Raw genomic sequence first — 13,309 nt, forward strand, 5'->3', positions numbered from 1 at the left:
AGAGTCATACCTGAGGCATCTTCGGATATGTCCTTGCATGGTTGCAGATGAATGCTCACCAGCCACGGTGCATATGTGAGGTGGGCTCGCCAGCCGCGATGCGTTGTAAGGCTCGCCAGCCGAGACAAGGAAATGTACCCGAGGCATCTTCGGGATGTATCTTTGATAGGTTGCGGACAAAGGCTCGCCAGCCGAGGTAAGGAAATGTACCCGAGGCATCTTCAGGATGTGTCCTTGGAAGGGTTGCGGACAAATGCTCGCCAGCCGTGGTTCGTATGTGAGGAGGGCTCGCCAGCCGCGGTGCGTTGTAAGGCTCGCCAGCCGTGATGCGTTGTAAGGCTCGCCAGCCACGATGCGTTGTAAGGCTCGCCAGCCATGGTGCGTTGTAAGGCTCGCAGCCATGGTGCGTTGTAAGGTTCGCCAGCCATGGTGCGTTTATAAGGCTCGCCAGCCATGGTGCGTTGTAAGGCTCGCCAGCCGCGGTGCGTTGTAAGGCTCGCCAGCTGCGGTGCGTTGTAAGGCTCGCCAGCCGCGATGCGTTGTAACGCTCGCCAGCCACGGCAAGGAAATGTACCCGAGGCATGTTCGGAATGTGTCCTTGAAAAGGTTGCGGATAAAGGCTCGCCAGCCAGTGGTATGGTCGGTTAATGGACCATGGGAATAGCCGCGTCGAATGGGCTTGTTTTGAAAGTAGCGAACTCGTGATGCCGCTGTGAAAATAGCGAGTATGGATTCTCACTATCACTATTTTTGGAATGAGCGGGTTCCGCGAGGAAGCCCCCTGCTGATATTTGAAGGAATAGTGAATTTGGAATCTTCACCATTCGGTTGGAATTTGCAGTGGCGGTTTGGATCGCCGTTTGTTCTAACAGCAAATTTGAGTTTTGCTATAGCGTTTGAAGTGACGGTTTATGTGCTGCCGTTGACATTTTGAAAGAAATAGTGAATTTGGAATCTTCACTATCGATTGAAGTGACGGTTTATGTGCCGCCGTTGACATTTTGAAAGAAATAGTGAATTTGGAATCTTCACTATTAATTGAAGTGACGGTTTATGTGCCGTCGCTTGAAATTTTGAAAGAAATGGTGAATTTGGAATCTTCACTATTAATTGAAGTGACGGTTTATGTGCCGTCGCTTGAAATAGCGGTTTTTGAATTTTCGCCATTATTTAGGAAAATTTGAAGGAAAATGGTGAATTTTGATTTCGCCATTATTTTTGAAATTGGCGGTTTTGATCGCCGTTTGCTCGAAATTTGGAGAAAAATAGCAAATTTGAGTTTTGCTATTATTTTTTTGAAGTTGGCGGTTTTGATCGCTGTTTGCTTGAAATTTGGAGAAAAATAGCAAATTTGAGTTTTGCTATTATTTTTTGAAGTAGGCGGCTTTGATCGCCGCTTGCTTGAAAATAGCGAGTTTTAAATTTTCACTATTTGTTTTGTTTGTTTTCGAGGAAACGACGACTTTTAATATCGTCAACGAAAATTTGGAATTCGTCATGGGAAATTGGGCCAAAGTCCAAATTTCGCTGAAATAGAAAAGGGGAGGCCAAGTTTAGGCGCGAGCCACCTGGCGATGTAAGCCGGCTTCCCTATTTTCTGTTAAAAAGACGCGAGGTTGAGTTGCGGATGAATATTCATCTTCAACCTCAAAATCTTGCCAAAATCGTCATTACCGGACCTTTTAGCTTGCTTTGCTCGTGCCATTATCAACAAATGTCATCTCAAGGTAAGTATTTCCTCTTAAATCCTTTCAAATTTGTTGATTGTTAGCTTAGTTAGATTAGGGCGAAATTTTGCCCTAAAAAATCGAATTGGGCGTTTTTGATTGAGCCAATTTCGAGTGAAATTGATGTTTGCATTAGGTTAGAAACCTGTTTAGGAGTATAGGGGTGCTTTTAGTTTGCATTTTGGTCCCCGTTCCCGCTCCCTAGGCTCGAAAAACGTGATTGAGGCGAGAAACCGTCCCATTTCACAATGCCAAGTTTATTTGCTTGGGTAATGGGTCCCACTAGGTTGGATTGTAGTTGGGAAAACCCGTGTTTGCCATTTAATGACCTTCATTGGATGTTTGTGGGCAAAATTTAATTTTTTCCTTTTGCGACGGTCTTACATCTGACAAAATAAGCGCTTGTTTGGGCTTGAATTGAGTCAGTTTGCCTTGAAATGGACCTTATTGGTATTTTAGGTCACCTTGAGGCCTGATAAAATCACGTTTGCCTTTCGCGGTCGTTTTTGAATTTTTGACCGGTTTGGGCTCAAATTAGCGTATGAATTACCTTTTTGAACCGTAGAAAAATCCCCATTGTGTCGGGAATGTATTTTGGGTTGTTGGCAGACCTTGTATGGGTCTTGAAATGCCGTTTTTGTGTTTTTGACTCGCCTTTTGCTTGAAAAGAGGGGCGAGTCGTTTTTGTTTGTTTGTTGTGAACCGTTTTGTTTGGTTGGATTTTGGGCGGGATTGCCCTTGTTTTTGCGTTGCAGGTTGTTTTTTGTTTTTGGGTTTATCCATTTCATGCCGTCGTAATGCCGAAATTTCGGCTGACGTTTGTTGTTGTTTTTTTTTTTTATCGCAGGGTATCGTCTGGGACCGATGGGGTCCCTTGTTGAGTCTTTGGAGGAGGAAGTCGATCCTGGAGGGGATGTAGTGGCCGAGGAGGCTGCCGTATTCGAGGCGGTGGTGGAGGATGCTTCCGTAGAGGGGGATAGGCGGCTGATATGGCCGGTTTATCCTTTTCGTTGTGTCTCATAGACATAGTGGCTGATGAGTGGGGTTCAGTATCGGAATGCTGCATCGCATCATGGTTCTTGGCCTCCTCATCATCCGAAGTCTGCAAGACACTGTCTTCTTTTTTGTCATGGAGCAGGAGCGGAGGGTTATCGTCATGGTAACCTCCTCTGCTTTCACTGTTGCTCCTCTGTTTCCCCTGTTGCTCTCTTTCTTTTCCGTTTGAGAGGATAGAGAGTGCTTAGTTTGGTAGGTGGCGGATAGCCCCCAGTTCGTTGTCTTAGGCCAGTGTCTGTATGATAGACGTTTGTTTTAGGCCGGTGTCTGTATGATAGACGTTTGTTTTAGGCCAGTGTCTGTATGATAGACGTTTGTTGATTTATTTTGCGTAAGGCGGTTTGTATATATGTGTTTTTGGATTGTGGTTTGTTTTGTGATTTTTTGGCTTTTTTGTGTTGTGTTGTGTTTCGGAGGAGCGCTTGTCGGCTGTTGATTCTCCTTTTGCTTTGCACCAGTTCCTGCATCGTTAGTGTAGAAAAACAGGCAACAGATAGCACGTAGGCATAAACGTAAACACGTAAAAGCATTTGATTGAAAATCACGTAAAGCATTTGTTTGAAAATCAAAATTAACCAAGATGACTTGAAGTTAAAATTGAAATTTTGAAAATGAATTTTGAAAATTCCGTGACAAAATCGTCACGTTTGGAATTCAAAAGGAATTGATTTGAAAATTTGAGCAATTAACTCGTGCCGTGAATTAAATTGCATCGAAATTTTGAAAATTGACTCGAAAAATATAAAACTCAAACCGTCAGGAAAGAATTTTAGAAAAGGTTTTTTGCGAGTATATTTGGCTTTTGAGGTCAAGACTCGAATTTGTGAGTGCTTGAATTTTGAGGAAAATTGATGTCGTGTTATCAATTTTCGATTTTGATTTTTGTGTTGCGAAAAAGCGAAAAATTTTCGGAATTTCGACTGACATGGAAACGATTCATCGCGGATCGAGGCGACTAGCCCTTCCCCCCTTAAAAAAGAAAGAAAAATCCGTATGTTTAAAGCTGCGTCATGGAAACCGTGTCGGATTTCGTAAAACGCGAAAACAAGAGAATGTGAGTGTGAAGAAACACAAAATTTCCCGGATCATCCTGAAGAGGCGCGAGGTTCCTGGCGGGAGGTTTGAGGTGTCAGGAGAAAACACATGTTGAAAGAGACAAGTCAACAGCGGGAATCCTGGAGAAGCCTCAAAGAGGTGCGAGCTGCTCGGCGATGGAAGCCGGCTCTCCTCTTTTCTGAAAAAAACGCGCTGATCACTTTGTATAAATAGAGACACTTGCGCTTCATTGTTTTATCATCTGAAACACAAAAACATCTCCACAAAACCTCCTCTTCTTCCACAAAAATATTTCATGGATGCTTTTGAGAACGCAATGCAACAATGGTGCCGGGATTTGTCGCCTTTCGAGAAGTATCAACTCGATTATATGGGAGTTGGTCAATTGTTGGTGCTTCGTCAAGTCAAGGTGCAACCTTCGCTTCTTGAAGCATGTTCTCGGTTTTGGGATTCGAAACATCATGTTTTCGTTTTCCCGAAGGGCGAGCTTTGTCCTCTTGCCGAAGAAGTTGGAGTCATTGGTGGGTGGCCGGGTTGTGCTCCGGTGCTTCCTCCGACTCGGTTGTGCTACAAGGAGAAATTCCGTCCCATGTTGGGCTTATCAACAAGCCAAGTCAACTTTCTTCTTGCTCCACATGGTGTGGATATGTTGGCTCTCATCAACATCTTCTCGAATCGGTTAGATGCTAATGTCTCAGAGATTGCTAGGAGAAGGGCACTTGCATTTTACCTTGTCCATGTGTACCTCTTTGTTGATGTCTTGAAGAAGGAGGGGCCGAGATGCCATGGTAGCATGACCCTTATCCATGTGATTGAGCAAATGAAGCATGGTAGAGATCCATCATGGTTGGTGCTTGGAGAGATTATCCAAGCTTTGGACAAGGAAGGCTCATGTGGAGAAGCTCCCTCTTTTGGATCGCCAAGGATCCTCCAAGTGTGGCTATTGGAGAGGCTAAGGTATGTAGAGCCTCCGGTTAATCCTTCTTCTTATTCCTTCCGTCACCTTAACTTGAGGAAGAAATTGTACCCGGATAGCTTTGCTCCCACCGAGGCCTATTGGGCCGCAAGATTGGCGGAGGAGGGTGGTCTTCATATCCGTTGGGTGGTGCCGTGGTGGCACTTGAGGTCCTTCACGGGGTTGCCCGCCTCGGGTGCTAGTCCTCGTTCTTTGATGGTGGTGGGTTTGAAGGTTGTTTCCTTCATTTATCCCGAAAGGCTCATGAGGCAAATGGGGCGTCAACAAAAGGTGCCCGCTCAAGATACTCTTGTCCAAGAAAATGTTTTCCGGAACTCCGAGCTTGTGGAATTCTTTGAAAGGTGGTGGGCTGCTCGGCCGCTTTTGGAGGTGCAAAACCCCGTTGCCACGATATGGATGACTCCCGCTTATGTCAAGTGGTCACGTGCTCCGTCCTTGGAGGAGACATCCAAATTCCGTAAGGACGAGGTTGTCGACTTGAAGTACCGAGAGGTTGGCAAGGCCAACCGTACCTTCTTTGAGGAGTATGTTGATGGAGCTACTCCCGATGTGATGAGACCACCGAAGAGGAGGAGTTCTGGCCCCAAGAGTATGGTGGGCCGTGCATTGGATCGTCTTGGGTCAAAGATGGAGTCTTGTGCTAGACCGGAGGCCGTCGTTGTCTTAGATCCGTTGAGGATCCGTTCCGAGGAGGAAGTCCATGCTAGGCGAGCCAACAAGAAGAACAAGGGGAAGATGTACCCCGAGGGAAAAGGCAAGGGTAGAATGGAAGAGTGAAGACCTCCATTACCCACTTTATTATTATGTTGTATTATTGTTGTGAGTTTTTATTATGTTGTACTAGCTAGTTGTTGTGTGTTTTGTGCTAGTTTTACTATGTGAGGTGTGTTAGTTGACACCTTAGCTTTGACAAGTTGTAGACTCGTCGAGCTTTATTTGTTGTTGAAATTATAATCCTTCCCATTATTAATTAAATAAGAGGATTGCTCGTGTCGAAAGTTATGAACGCTTGTTTCTTCCATCCATTTGGTAAGGGCAATTCGATTTGGATCGTCCCAAACAATTGCACTTCGGAAAGTGGTATTTCGTGGAAAGGGAGAAAGGCTCATTTTTGTATTTTGTGGGGAAAGGGAATGGTTTTCCCTTTTTCTTTTTTTTGATGGGGATGTTTTTTTTTATTGTGGGAATGGTTGTATCCTTCTTGTGTAAGAAAGGACTGCCTACGTATTCACCTGAAGAGGTGAAATCAAACCATGATCGTAGTTCGAAATATTTTGTGAATTTGATTGGGTTTTGTGGTTGTATCCCTCAGGCATAAGAGGGACTGCCTACGTATTCACCTGAAGAGGTGAAATCAAACCATGCTCGTAGTTCAGGGGGTTTGGTTTTTGTAGTGCAATGGACGTTGCCTTTGATGGATCAAAGGACATTCGAAATGGGCAAGGTGCCGCAGCTTAGACTCGATAAAACATGCAATTTCAAATCAGAACATATTGAGGAACTTGACTTGAAAAGGGTTGAGGTGGTTGCTAGTTGCAAAACTAGGCTAGGTTGTTGGTTGATAGAGTTCAAAGGTAGTATTTCTTGAGTTGGTCTAGGTTGGTCGGGTTTGTAAAGTCCTCTCCATCTAGGTCACTCAGTCTCACTGCGCCCCCCGAAAGTATTTTCTTGACCAGGTATGGCCCGACCCAGTTGGGTTTGAATTTTTCCCTCGGATCGACGGGTAATGGTGCTCGGACTGACTTGAGGACCAAGTTGCCCTCCCGGATGTTTCGGGGTTTGACCTTCTTGTTGAATGCCCGTTGTATACGTCGTTGGTATAGCTGGACGTTGTGCAAGGCGTTGAGTCGTCGTTCGTCTAGAAGAGTGAGCTGTTCGTACCTTCGACGGGTCCATTCCGCCTCAGGGACTTGAATCTCCAGTAAGATGCGTAGAGAAGGGACCTCTAACTCCACCGGTTGAACCGCCTCCATACCGTATGCTAGGTAGAAGGGTGTGGCGCCTGTTGGTGTTCGAATGGAGGTTCGGTATCCCCAGAGTGCGAATGGGAGTTTGCTCGGCCAGTCGCGGTAGTTGTCGTGCATTTTCTTGATAATGGTAACAAGAGTCTTGTTCGCTGCCTCCACCGCTCCGTTGGTTTGGGGACGGTAGGGGGATGATCTATGTCGTTTGATCTTGTATTTGTCCAGCAAGGCTTGAGTTTCCGCCCGGAAGTGAGAGCCTTGATCGCTGATGATTTCATGGGGTACCCCATATCAGCAGATGATGTTGTTTTGAATGAACTTGGCCACTTGTTTGGCGGTCAAGACTGCATATGACTGTGCGTCCACCCATTTGGTGAAGTAGTCGATGGCGACGAGGACGAAGCAATGCCCCTTGGTGCCTATCGGGTTGACTTTCCCGATGATGTCGATGCCCCAGGTTGAGAATGGCCAGGGTGATGTCATGGTGTATAAAAGGGACGGTGGTATGTGTTGTATGTTGGCGAAGATTTGGCAATTGTGGCAATGTTTGACGTAGTTACGGCAATCGGCTTCCATGGTTGTCCAGTAGTAACCTAGCCGCATGATTTTCGGTGTAAGCATCATTGCACTCATGTGAGGACCACATTCTTCGTCGTGAACCTCTCCCATGACTTTTTTGGCTTTGTGATGGTCAATGCAAAGGAGGAGAATTCCTTGGGGTGTTCTTTTGTAGAGTTGATTTTGGTTTATCAAGAATTGTGACGCAAGTAAACGGATGGCTCTTTGTCCTCTGTGATCAGAGTTGGGAGGGAATTCGTTTTTGGTTTTGTAATTGAGGATGGCTTGGTATCAAGTTTCATCATGGCTTTCCTCATCGTCGATAATTTCACAAATGTGAGCTGGCTCGCTCCTCCTCTCGACACATAGAGGAAGTAGTCGATTTGGTCGAAGAATTCGGCCTCTTGACTGATTTTTGCTCGGTAGGGAGCTAAGCTGTCAGATCGGATTTTCCATGATCCGGATACCTGATTGATGATAAGTGAGGAACCGCCATGGACCCTCAGTCTCTTGATGCCAAGTGTGATGGCTGCTTGTAGGCCGATGAGACATGCTTCGTATTCAGCGGCATTGTTGGTGACGGCGAAGTCTAGCTTGACCGAGATCGGAACATGTTCTCCCTCTGGTGATATTAGAAGGATTCCTACCCCGAAGCCTCTCAGATTAGATGCACCATCAAAGTATAGGTCCCAAGCGTCGGAGTCGGCACAAAGGATGTCTTCGTCAGGAAGTGACCATGTGTCGGTCGTTGGATCCTCGTTGATGGGATTTTCCGCCAGGAAATCAGCGACTGCTGTTCCCTTGATAACCTTGAGGGGTACAAACTTGAGATCAAATTCGGACAGCATGAGTGTCCATCTAGACAGCCTTCCGTTTAGTACGGGTTTTTCGAAGATGTATTTAACCGGGTCCATCTTGGAGTAGATGTGGACCGTGTAGCTGAGCATGTAATGCCGCAGCTTCTTTGTTGACCATACTAGGGCAAGGCATGTCTTTTCCAGCTGGGTATACCTTGTCTCGTACTCAATGAACTTTTTGCTGATGTAGTAGATGGCTCGCTCCTCGTTGCCAACTGTTTGTGCTAGCATTGCTCCCATGGTCGTGTCGAATGATCGTGTACGTGGATAGAGGAATCCCGGTTGAGGTGGCATGAGGACAGGAGGTTTGGATAGGATTTCCTTTATCCTGTTGAACGCCTTCTGACAGTCGTCGTCCCAATCGGTGTGATCGGAGGCGCGAAGCTTCTTGAATATTGGTTCACAAATCATAGTGAGCTTGGCGATGAACCGGTGATGTCTTGGACCGACCGAGAAATCCCGAATCTCCTTCTCGTTCTTAGGCCGAGGCATTTGTTGAAGGGCTTTGATTTTGGTTGGATAAATCTCAATTCCTCTTTTGCTGACGACATGTCCCAAGAGTTTTCCGGAGGTGACCCCGAATGCACACTTCTGAGGATTTAGTCTCATGTTATATTTCCGCAGACGAGCGAAGAATTTCCGGAGGGCATTGATGTGGCCGTCCCGTTCTTTTGATTTGATGATCATGTCATCGACATATACCTCTACCTCCTTGTGCATCATATCATGTAGGAGAGTGGTAGCGGTTCTTTGATAGGTTGCTCCGGCGTTGATGAGGCCGAAAGGCATGACCGTGTAGCAATATGTACCCCACTGTGTAGTGAACGCAGTCTTGTGCATGTCTTCCTCAGCCATTTTAATCTGGTTGTACCCGGTATACCCGTCCATGAATGATAGGAGAGCGTGCTCGGCGGTGTTGTCTACCAGAATGTCAACATGCGGCAAAGGGAAGTTGTCTTTTGGACTTGCCTTGTTTAGATCCCTAAAGTCGATGCAAACCCGAATTCGCCCGTCTTTCTTTGGTACCGGCACAATGTTGGCCACCCAGTCAGAGTATTCAGACACTTTGATGAACCCAGCCTTGAACTGTTTGTCCACCTTTTCTTTGATTTTTAAGGCCCACTCAAGACGCATCCGGCGTAGCTTCTGTTTCACAGGTTTAGCCCCGGGTTTGATGGGTATCCGGTGCTCTGCAATTTCTCTGTCAATCCCAGGCATGTCTGTGTAAGACTAGGCGAACACGTCCTTGTATTCGTGGAGGAGGTCAATGAACTGTTGTCTTTCCGAGGGGTCCAGGGTTGTCCCTATCCTAAGTTCTTGAGGTGTATTGTCGGTTCCTACGTTAATATGCTCGGTTTCCTCAATGATGGGGGTTCTGGTTTCCCGTTTGTCAAGTTCTTTGGCTAAGTGAGGTGGGTAGTCACTCAAGTCAAATTCCTCATAATCATTCAGAATTGTATTGCAGTTAAAAGGAGATGAGTCATAAGCAAACTTAACGTTCATTAAGTTGACACGAGCGAAAAGCTCGGAAAGGACAGACATCTCGTGGTCAGTCAGAGGCGACACGACAGAGGAAGTGGCCCCTGGAACAGGCTCCAGGTTGTCACCTTTCATTGGAGTGGGGGTGACCTTAGTAGACTCAGCCTCTGAATCAGCCACGACTTTGTGATAAAACAGTGGGAAGGGGACCTTGACTGGGACATCTAGAGTGTTAGGAGCTATAACAGACTCTGACTCTGACTCAGACTCGGATCCTTCAGCACTTTCCTCCTTGAACATAGGGCCTTCTCCAGTTGTGATCTTGAGAATGCGGCCTTGGCGATCGTTCCACTTGATGGTTTTCCTCCAGCCTTGGGTGGCTTTCTCCGAGTCAGTATCGGAGATCAAGGCGGTTTGATCAAACTGATTGTCTTTCAGGGCGATGTTGATGATGTCCTCATAGTCGAGGCGTTTGATGTTATCTTCCCCAAAGAGTAGTGTGACAGCTTGTCCGTCGAGGCATGGTGACGGTTTGGACTCGGTTGATGCAGCTTCGATGTTGTCGGGAATAAAGTAGCAGTCCTGGAAGACTTCCACTCCCGGGTATCTAGCCTTCACCACAGAGTCATAGATACGCTCCGGAAAGCCGTGGTAGAGTTCAGACTCTCCCTCGGGGACAAAGTATCCGTTGAGAGTCAGGTGGTAGGGACGGAGGATGACTCCTGTTTCTTGCGTTTTCGGATTAGGAGGTTCATCTCCTGGATGTCTTTGTCAGTAGGTTCGTATCCCAGCCCAAAGGGAATGTTGGGGACCTTAGCCTGTTTCAAGAGAGGCAATGGGTCCTTTAGCGGATTGAGCGGCAAACCCGGGAAATAACCCTGGCGCATCATGATACGGTTGATCGTGAGGCTGGCGAACGGGTCACATTCAGAGGTTGTTAGTTAATCAGTTATGGCGTTCACGGCTTGGAAACACCACATTTCATTGTCGTCCTCCTCAATGGCTTGGGAGGCTACCCCTCTTCTCATGACTGCTTTGACTGGGGAAGCGGGGATCGTGATCGTTTTCCCGTAAAAGGGGACCCTGATCTTTTGGTGGAGCGTTGAGGTGACCTCCTTGACGGCGTGAATCCAGGGACGTCCCAGGAGCATGTTGAAGGATGCGTCGATGTCGACCACTTGGAAACTGGTTTGTCTTTCTAGTGGCCCGGTTGCGACGGCTAGAGTGATAAGCCCAGCGACCTTGCGACGAGTGGCGTCGTAGGCGCGTACTCTTTGATTCGTTGGGATTAAATCAGATTCCTTAATACCCAGCCTGTGGGCAGTTTTGAGAGGAATGACATTCACGGCGGAACCGTCATCCACGAGGACCATTGGTATGTTCTTTTGGAGGCATTGCACAGTGATGTACAAGGCCAAGTTATGGTTGGCTCCGAACAGGGGGATATTGTGACACCCTCATTTTTAGCGTAAAATAAACATGTAAAATTCTACAGAAAAACTGACAGGATATGTTTGTAATTGGTTCAACCAAATAAAACCTGTAATTTTAAAAACTTTTCTAAACCAACCACAAACACTTCCAAATGAAGAGTGCCAAAACCTGCAAATTCTAACATGCTAATTTACATAACCATGCTAAAGTCGCGAGAATAAAGTTATACAAACCAAAGTAAGAGAGGGAGACATATGTCCCTTCAAAATATAAACACACTAAATGTTTAAAGGTTTACTACAAAACATAACCAAACTAAGTCCAAGGTTCTTTTGCTCACTAGCTCGTCTGTGCCCCATCTAATCATCATCAACCTGTCAATCGCATTTTATACAAACAAGAAAGCCACAATTCAGTGGGGAGTAACTTCGAGTCCTCCCAGCCACGAAATGTCATATTTAATGTAACATGTAATGTAACATGTAAACAACATCACAAATAATCTAGTTATCAAGTATTCTAACATATGAACATCAAACTGACCAAATTAAACTATCATGTGAAACATATAACAAGTAGTAATCCAAACTTTATCAATTGTAACCGGCTTGCATCTCACCTATTACAATTCATAAAATTACCATACAAGAAAGGACAACATATCAAAGACAGGCATAAGTTCTTAGTCCCGTCAATAGTCACTCTGTAACTCGAGTCTATACCACGAGGTAGGGAAGGTAATCGAACCGGTATCATGGCTCAGAGGTTCTATCAAACATGGCCAAGACACAACACAACCCTAGCCTAAAATCTGCGCAGACCTAGACATGCGGATACACACCACCGCACCCAAGACTCACAATTTTTCTAAAACAAAGTGAGTACCCTAAGGAGTCCACCAAAGGGTTGGCTAGTACTTAAGCTGACCACTTACCATCAAAATAAGTAACGAGGTCATGCCCCAACTTGGATATAATCCCACCAAGTCAGGAACACAAAGGCTATTAAGCAGTGAACATATACTCGTCAAAGACTATAAAGGCCTATCTATGACAAACACAACAACCTGCAAGAAGTATTCAATACCAATTCCATTTCCAGCAATATTAACAATATTAAAGGTTTCGGGGAAACTAAGGCCGTTCCTACAATATAAGAAACCATTCAAATCAACCAACAATATATGTGAAATAAAAACATAATTAATGGCCTAAAACAAGAATAAGGCCAATTACCCATTTTTCACAACAATTTTCATCCAACCGAATTTTTACCCGCAACCCCAGTCCTGCGACAGGTACGGGTTCAATCGCGGCTGACCAATCACACTATTGACTGACATCGATTCAGTCAAAGGGACCAAGGCTCAGTTTTCGGCATAATCATCCAAACATTACAATTATCGCTATAAAATTCATTTTAAGCCTATTCCTTCCAATTTCATCTCACAACCAATCCTAACATGTGCAAACTACCAATATAAGCATAATTTTACCAATATCATTATATTCACTACTAACATTATTCATTTCATATGATTACCCATTTACTACTTATACTAAATATAACATTAATTAACCCGAAACGACGAACAACGCATGTAAAACCGCGAAACAAGCAACGGGCCGACCCGGGCCAACCCTAGGCCTGCCGGGCCTGCTGGGCCGCCACCCAAACCTGCCATTTCTCCATTTTTGTTCAGTTTAACATCGTCTGAAGCATCAATTAGTCATTCCCAATTCATTTCCACACTAATATGTGAACTTAAACTAACAAAAGACATGAATTAGACATGAATTTAACCCATATTATCATGTGAAAAAAACCACTCAATTAACAATCACAAAATCATACAAAAAGCAAAGAATGTGACATTAATTCGTCGAGTAACTCGAAATATGTTACCTTTAGCAACAAAATGAGCAATTAGCACCTTGAACACCAACCCTAATATGCCAACTAGCCCCTATCTTCAACTATATACGAGTCTCCAAACTCGTCTACTAAATCTTCACCTAAACAAACAATAAAAACACAATTATAAGTACAAAAACCGAAATTATGCCCAAAATCAGCCAAAATCGACATAATTAAAACTGAAATTAAAACATACTAGGATGTAGATCTTGAAGAGAGGATTCCGAAAATATAAATTTTGCGAAAATCGGACTAGAAACGAAGAAATTATGATGAAATTACGAT

Source organism: Silene latifolia, chromosome 2 (genome assembly GCF_048544455.1).
Source record: "Silene latifolia isolate original U9 population chromosome 2, ASM4854445v1, whole genome shotgun sequence".
NCBI lineage: Eukaryota > Viridiplantae > Streptophyta > Magnoliopsida > Caryophyllales > Caryophyllaceae > Silene > Silene latifolia.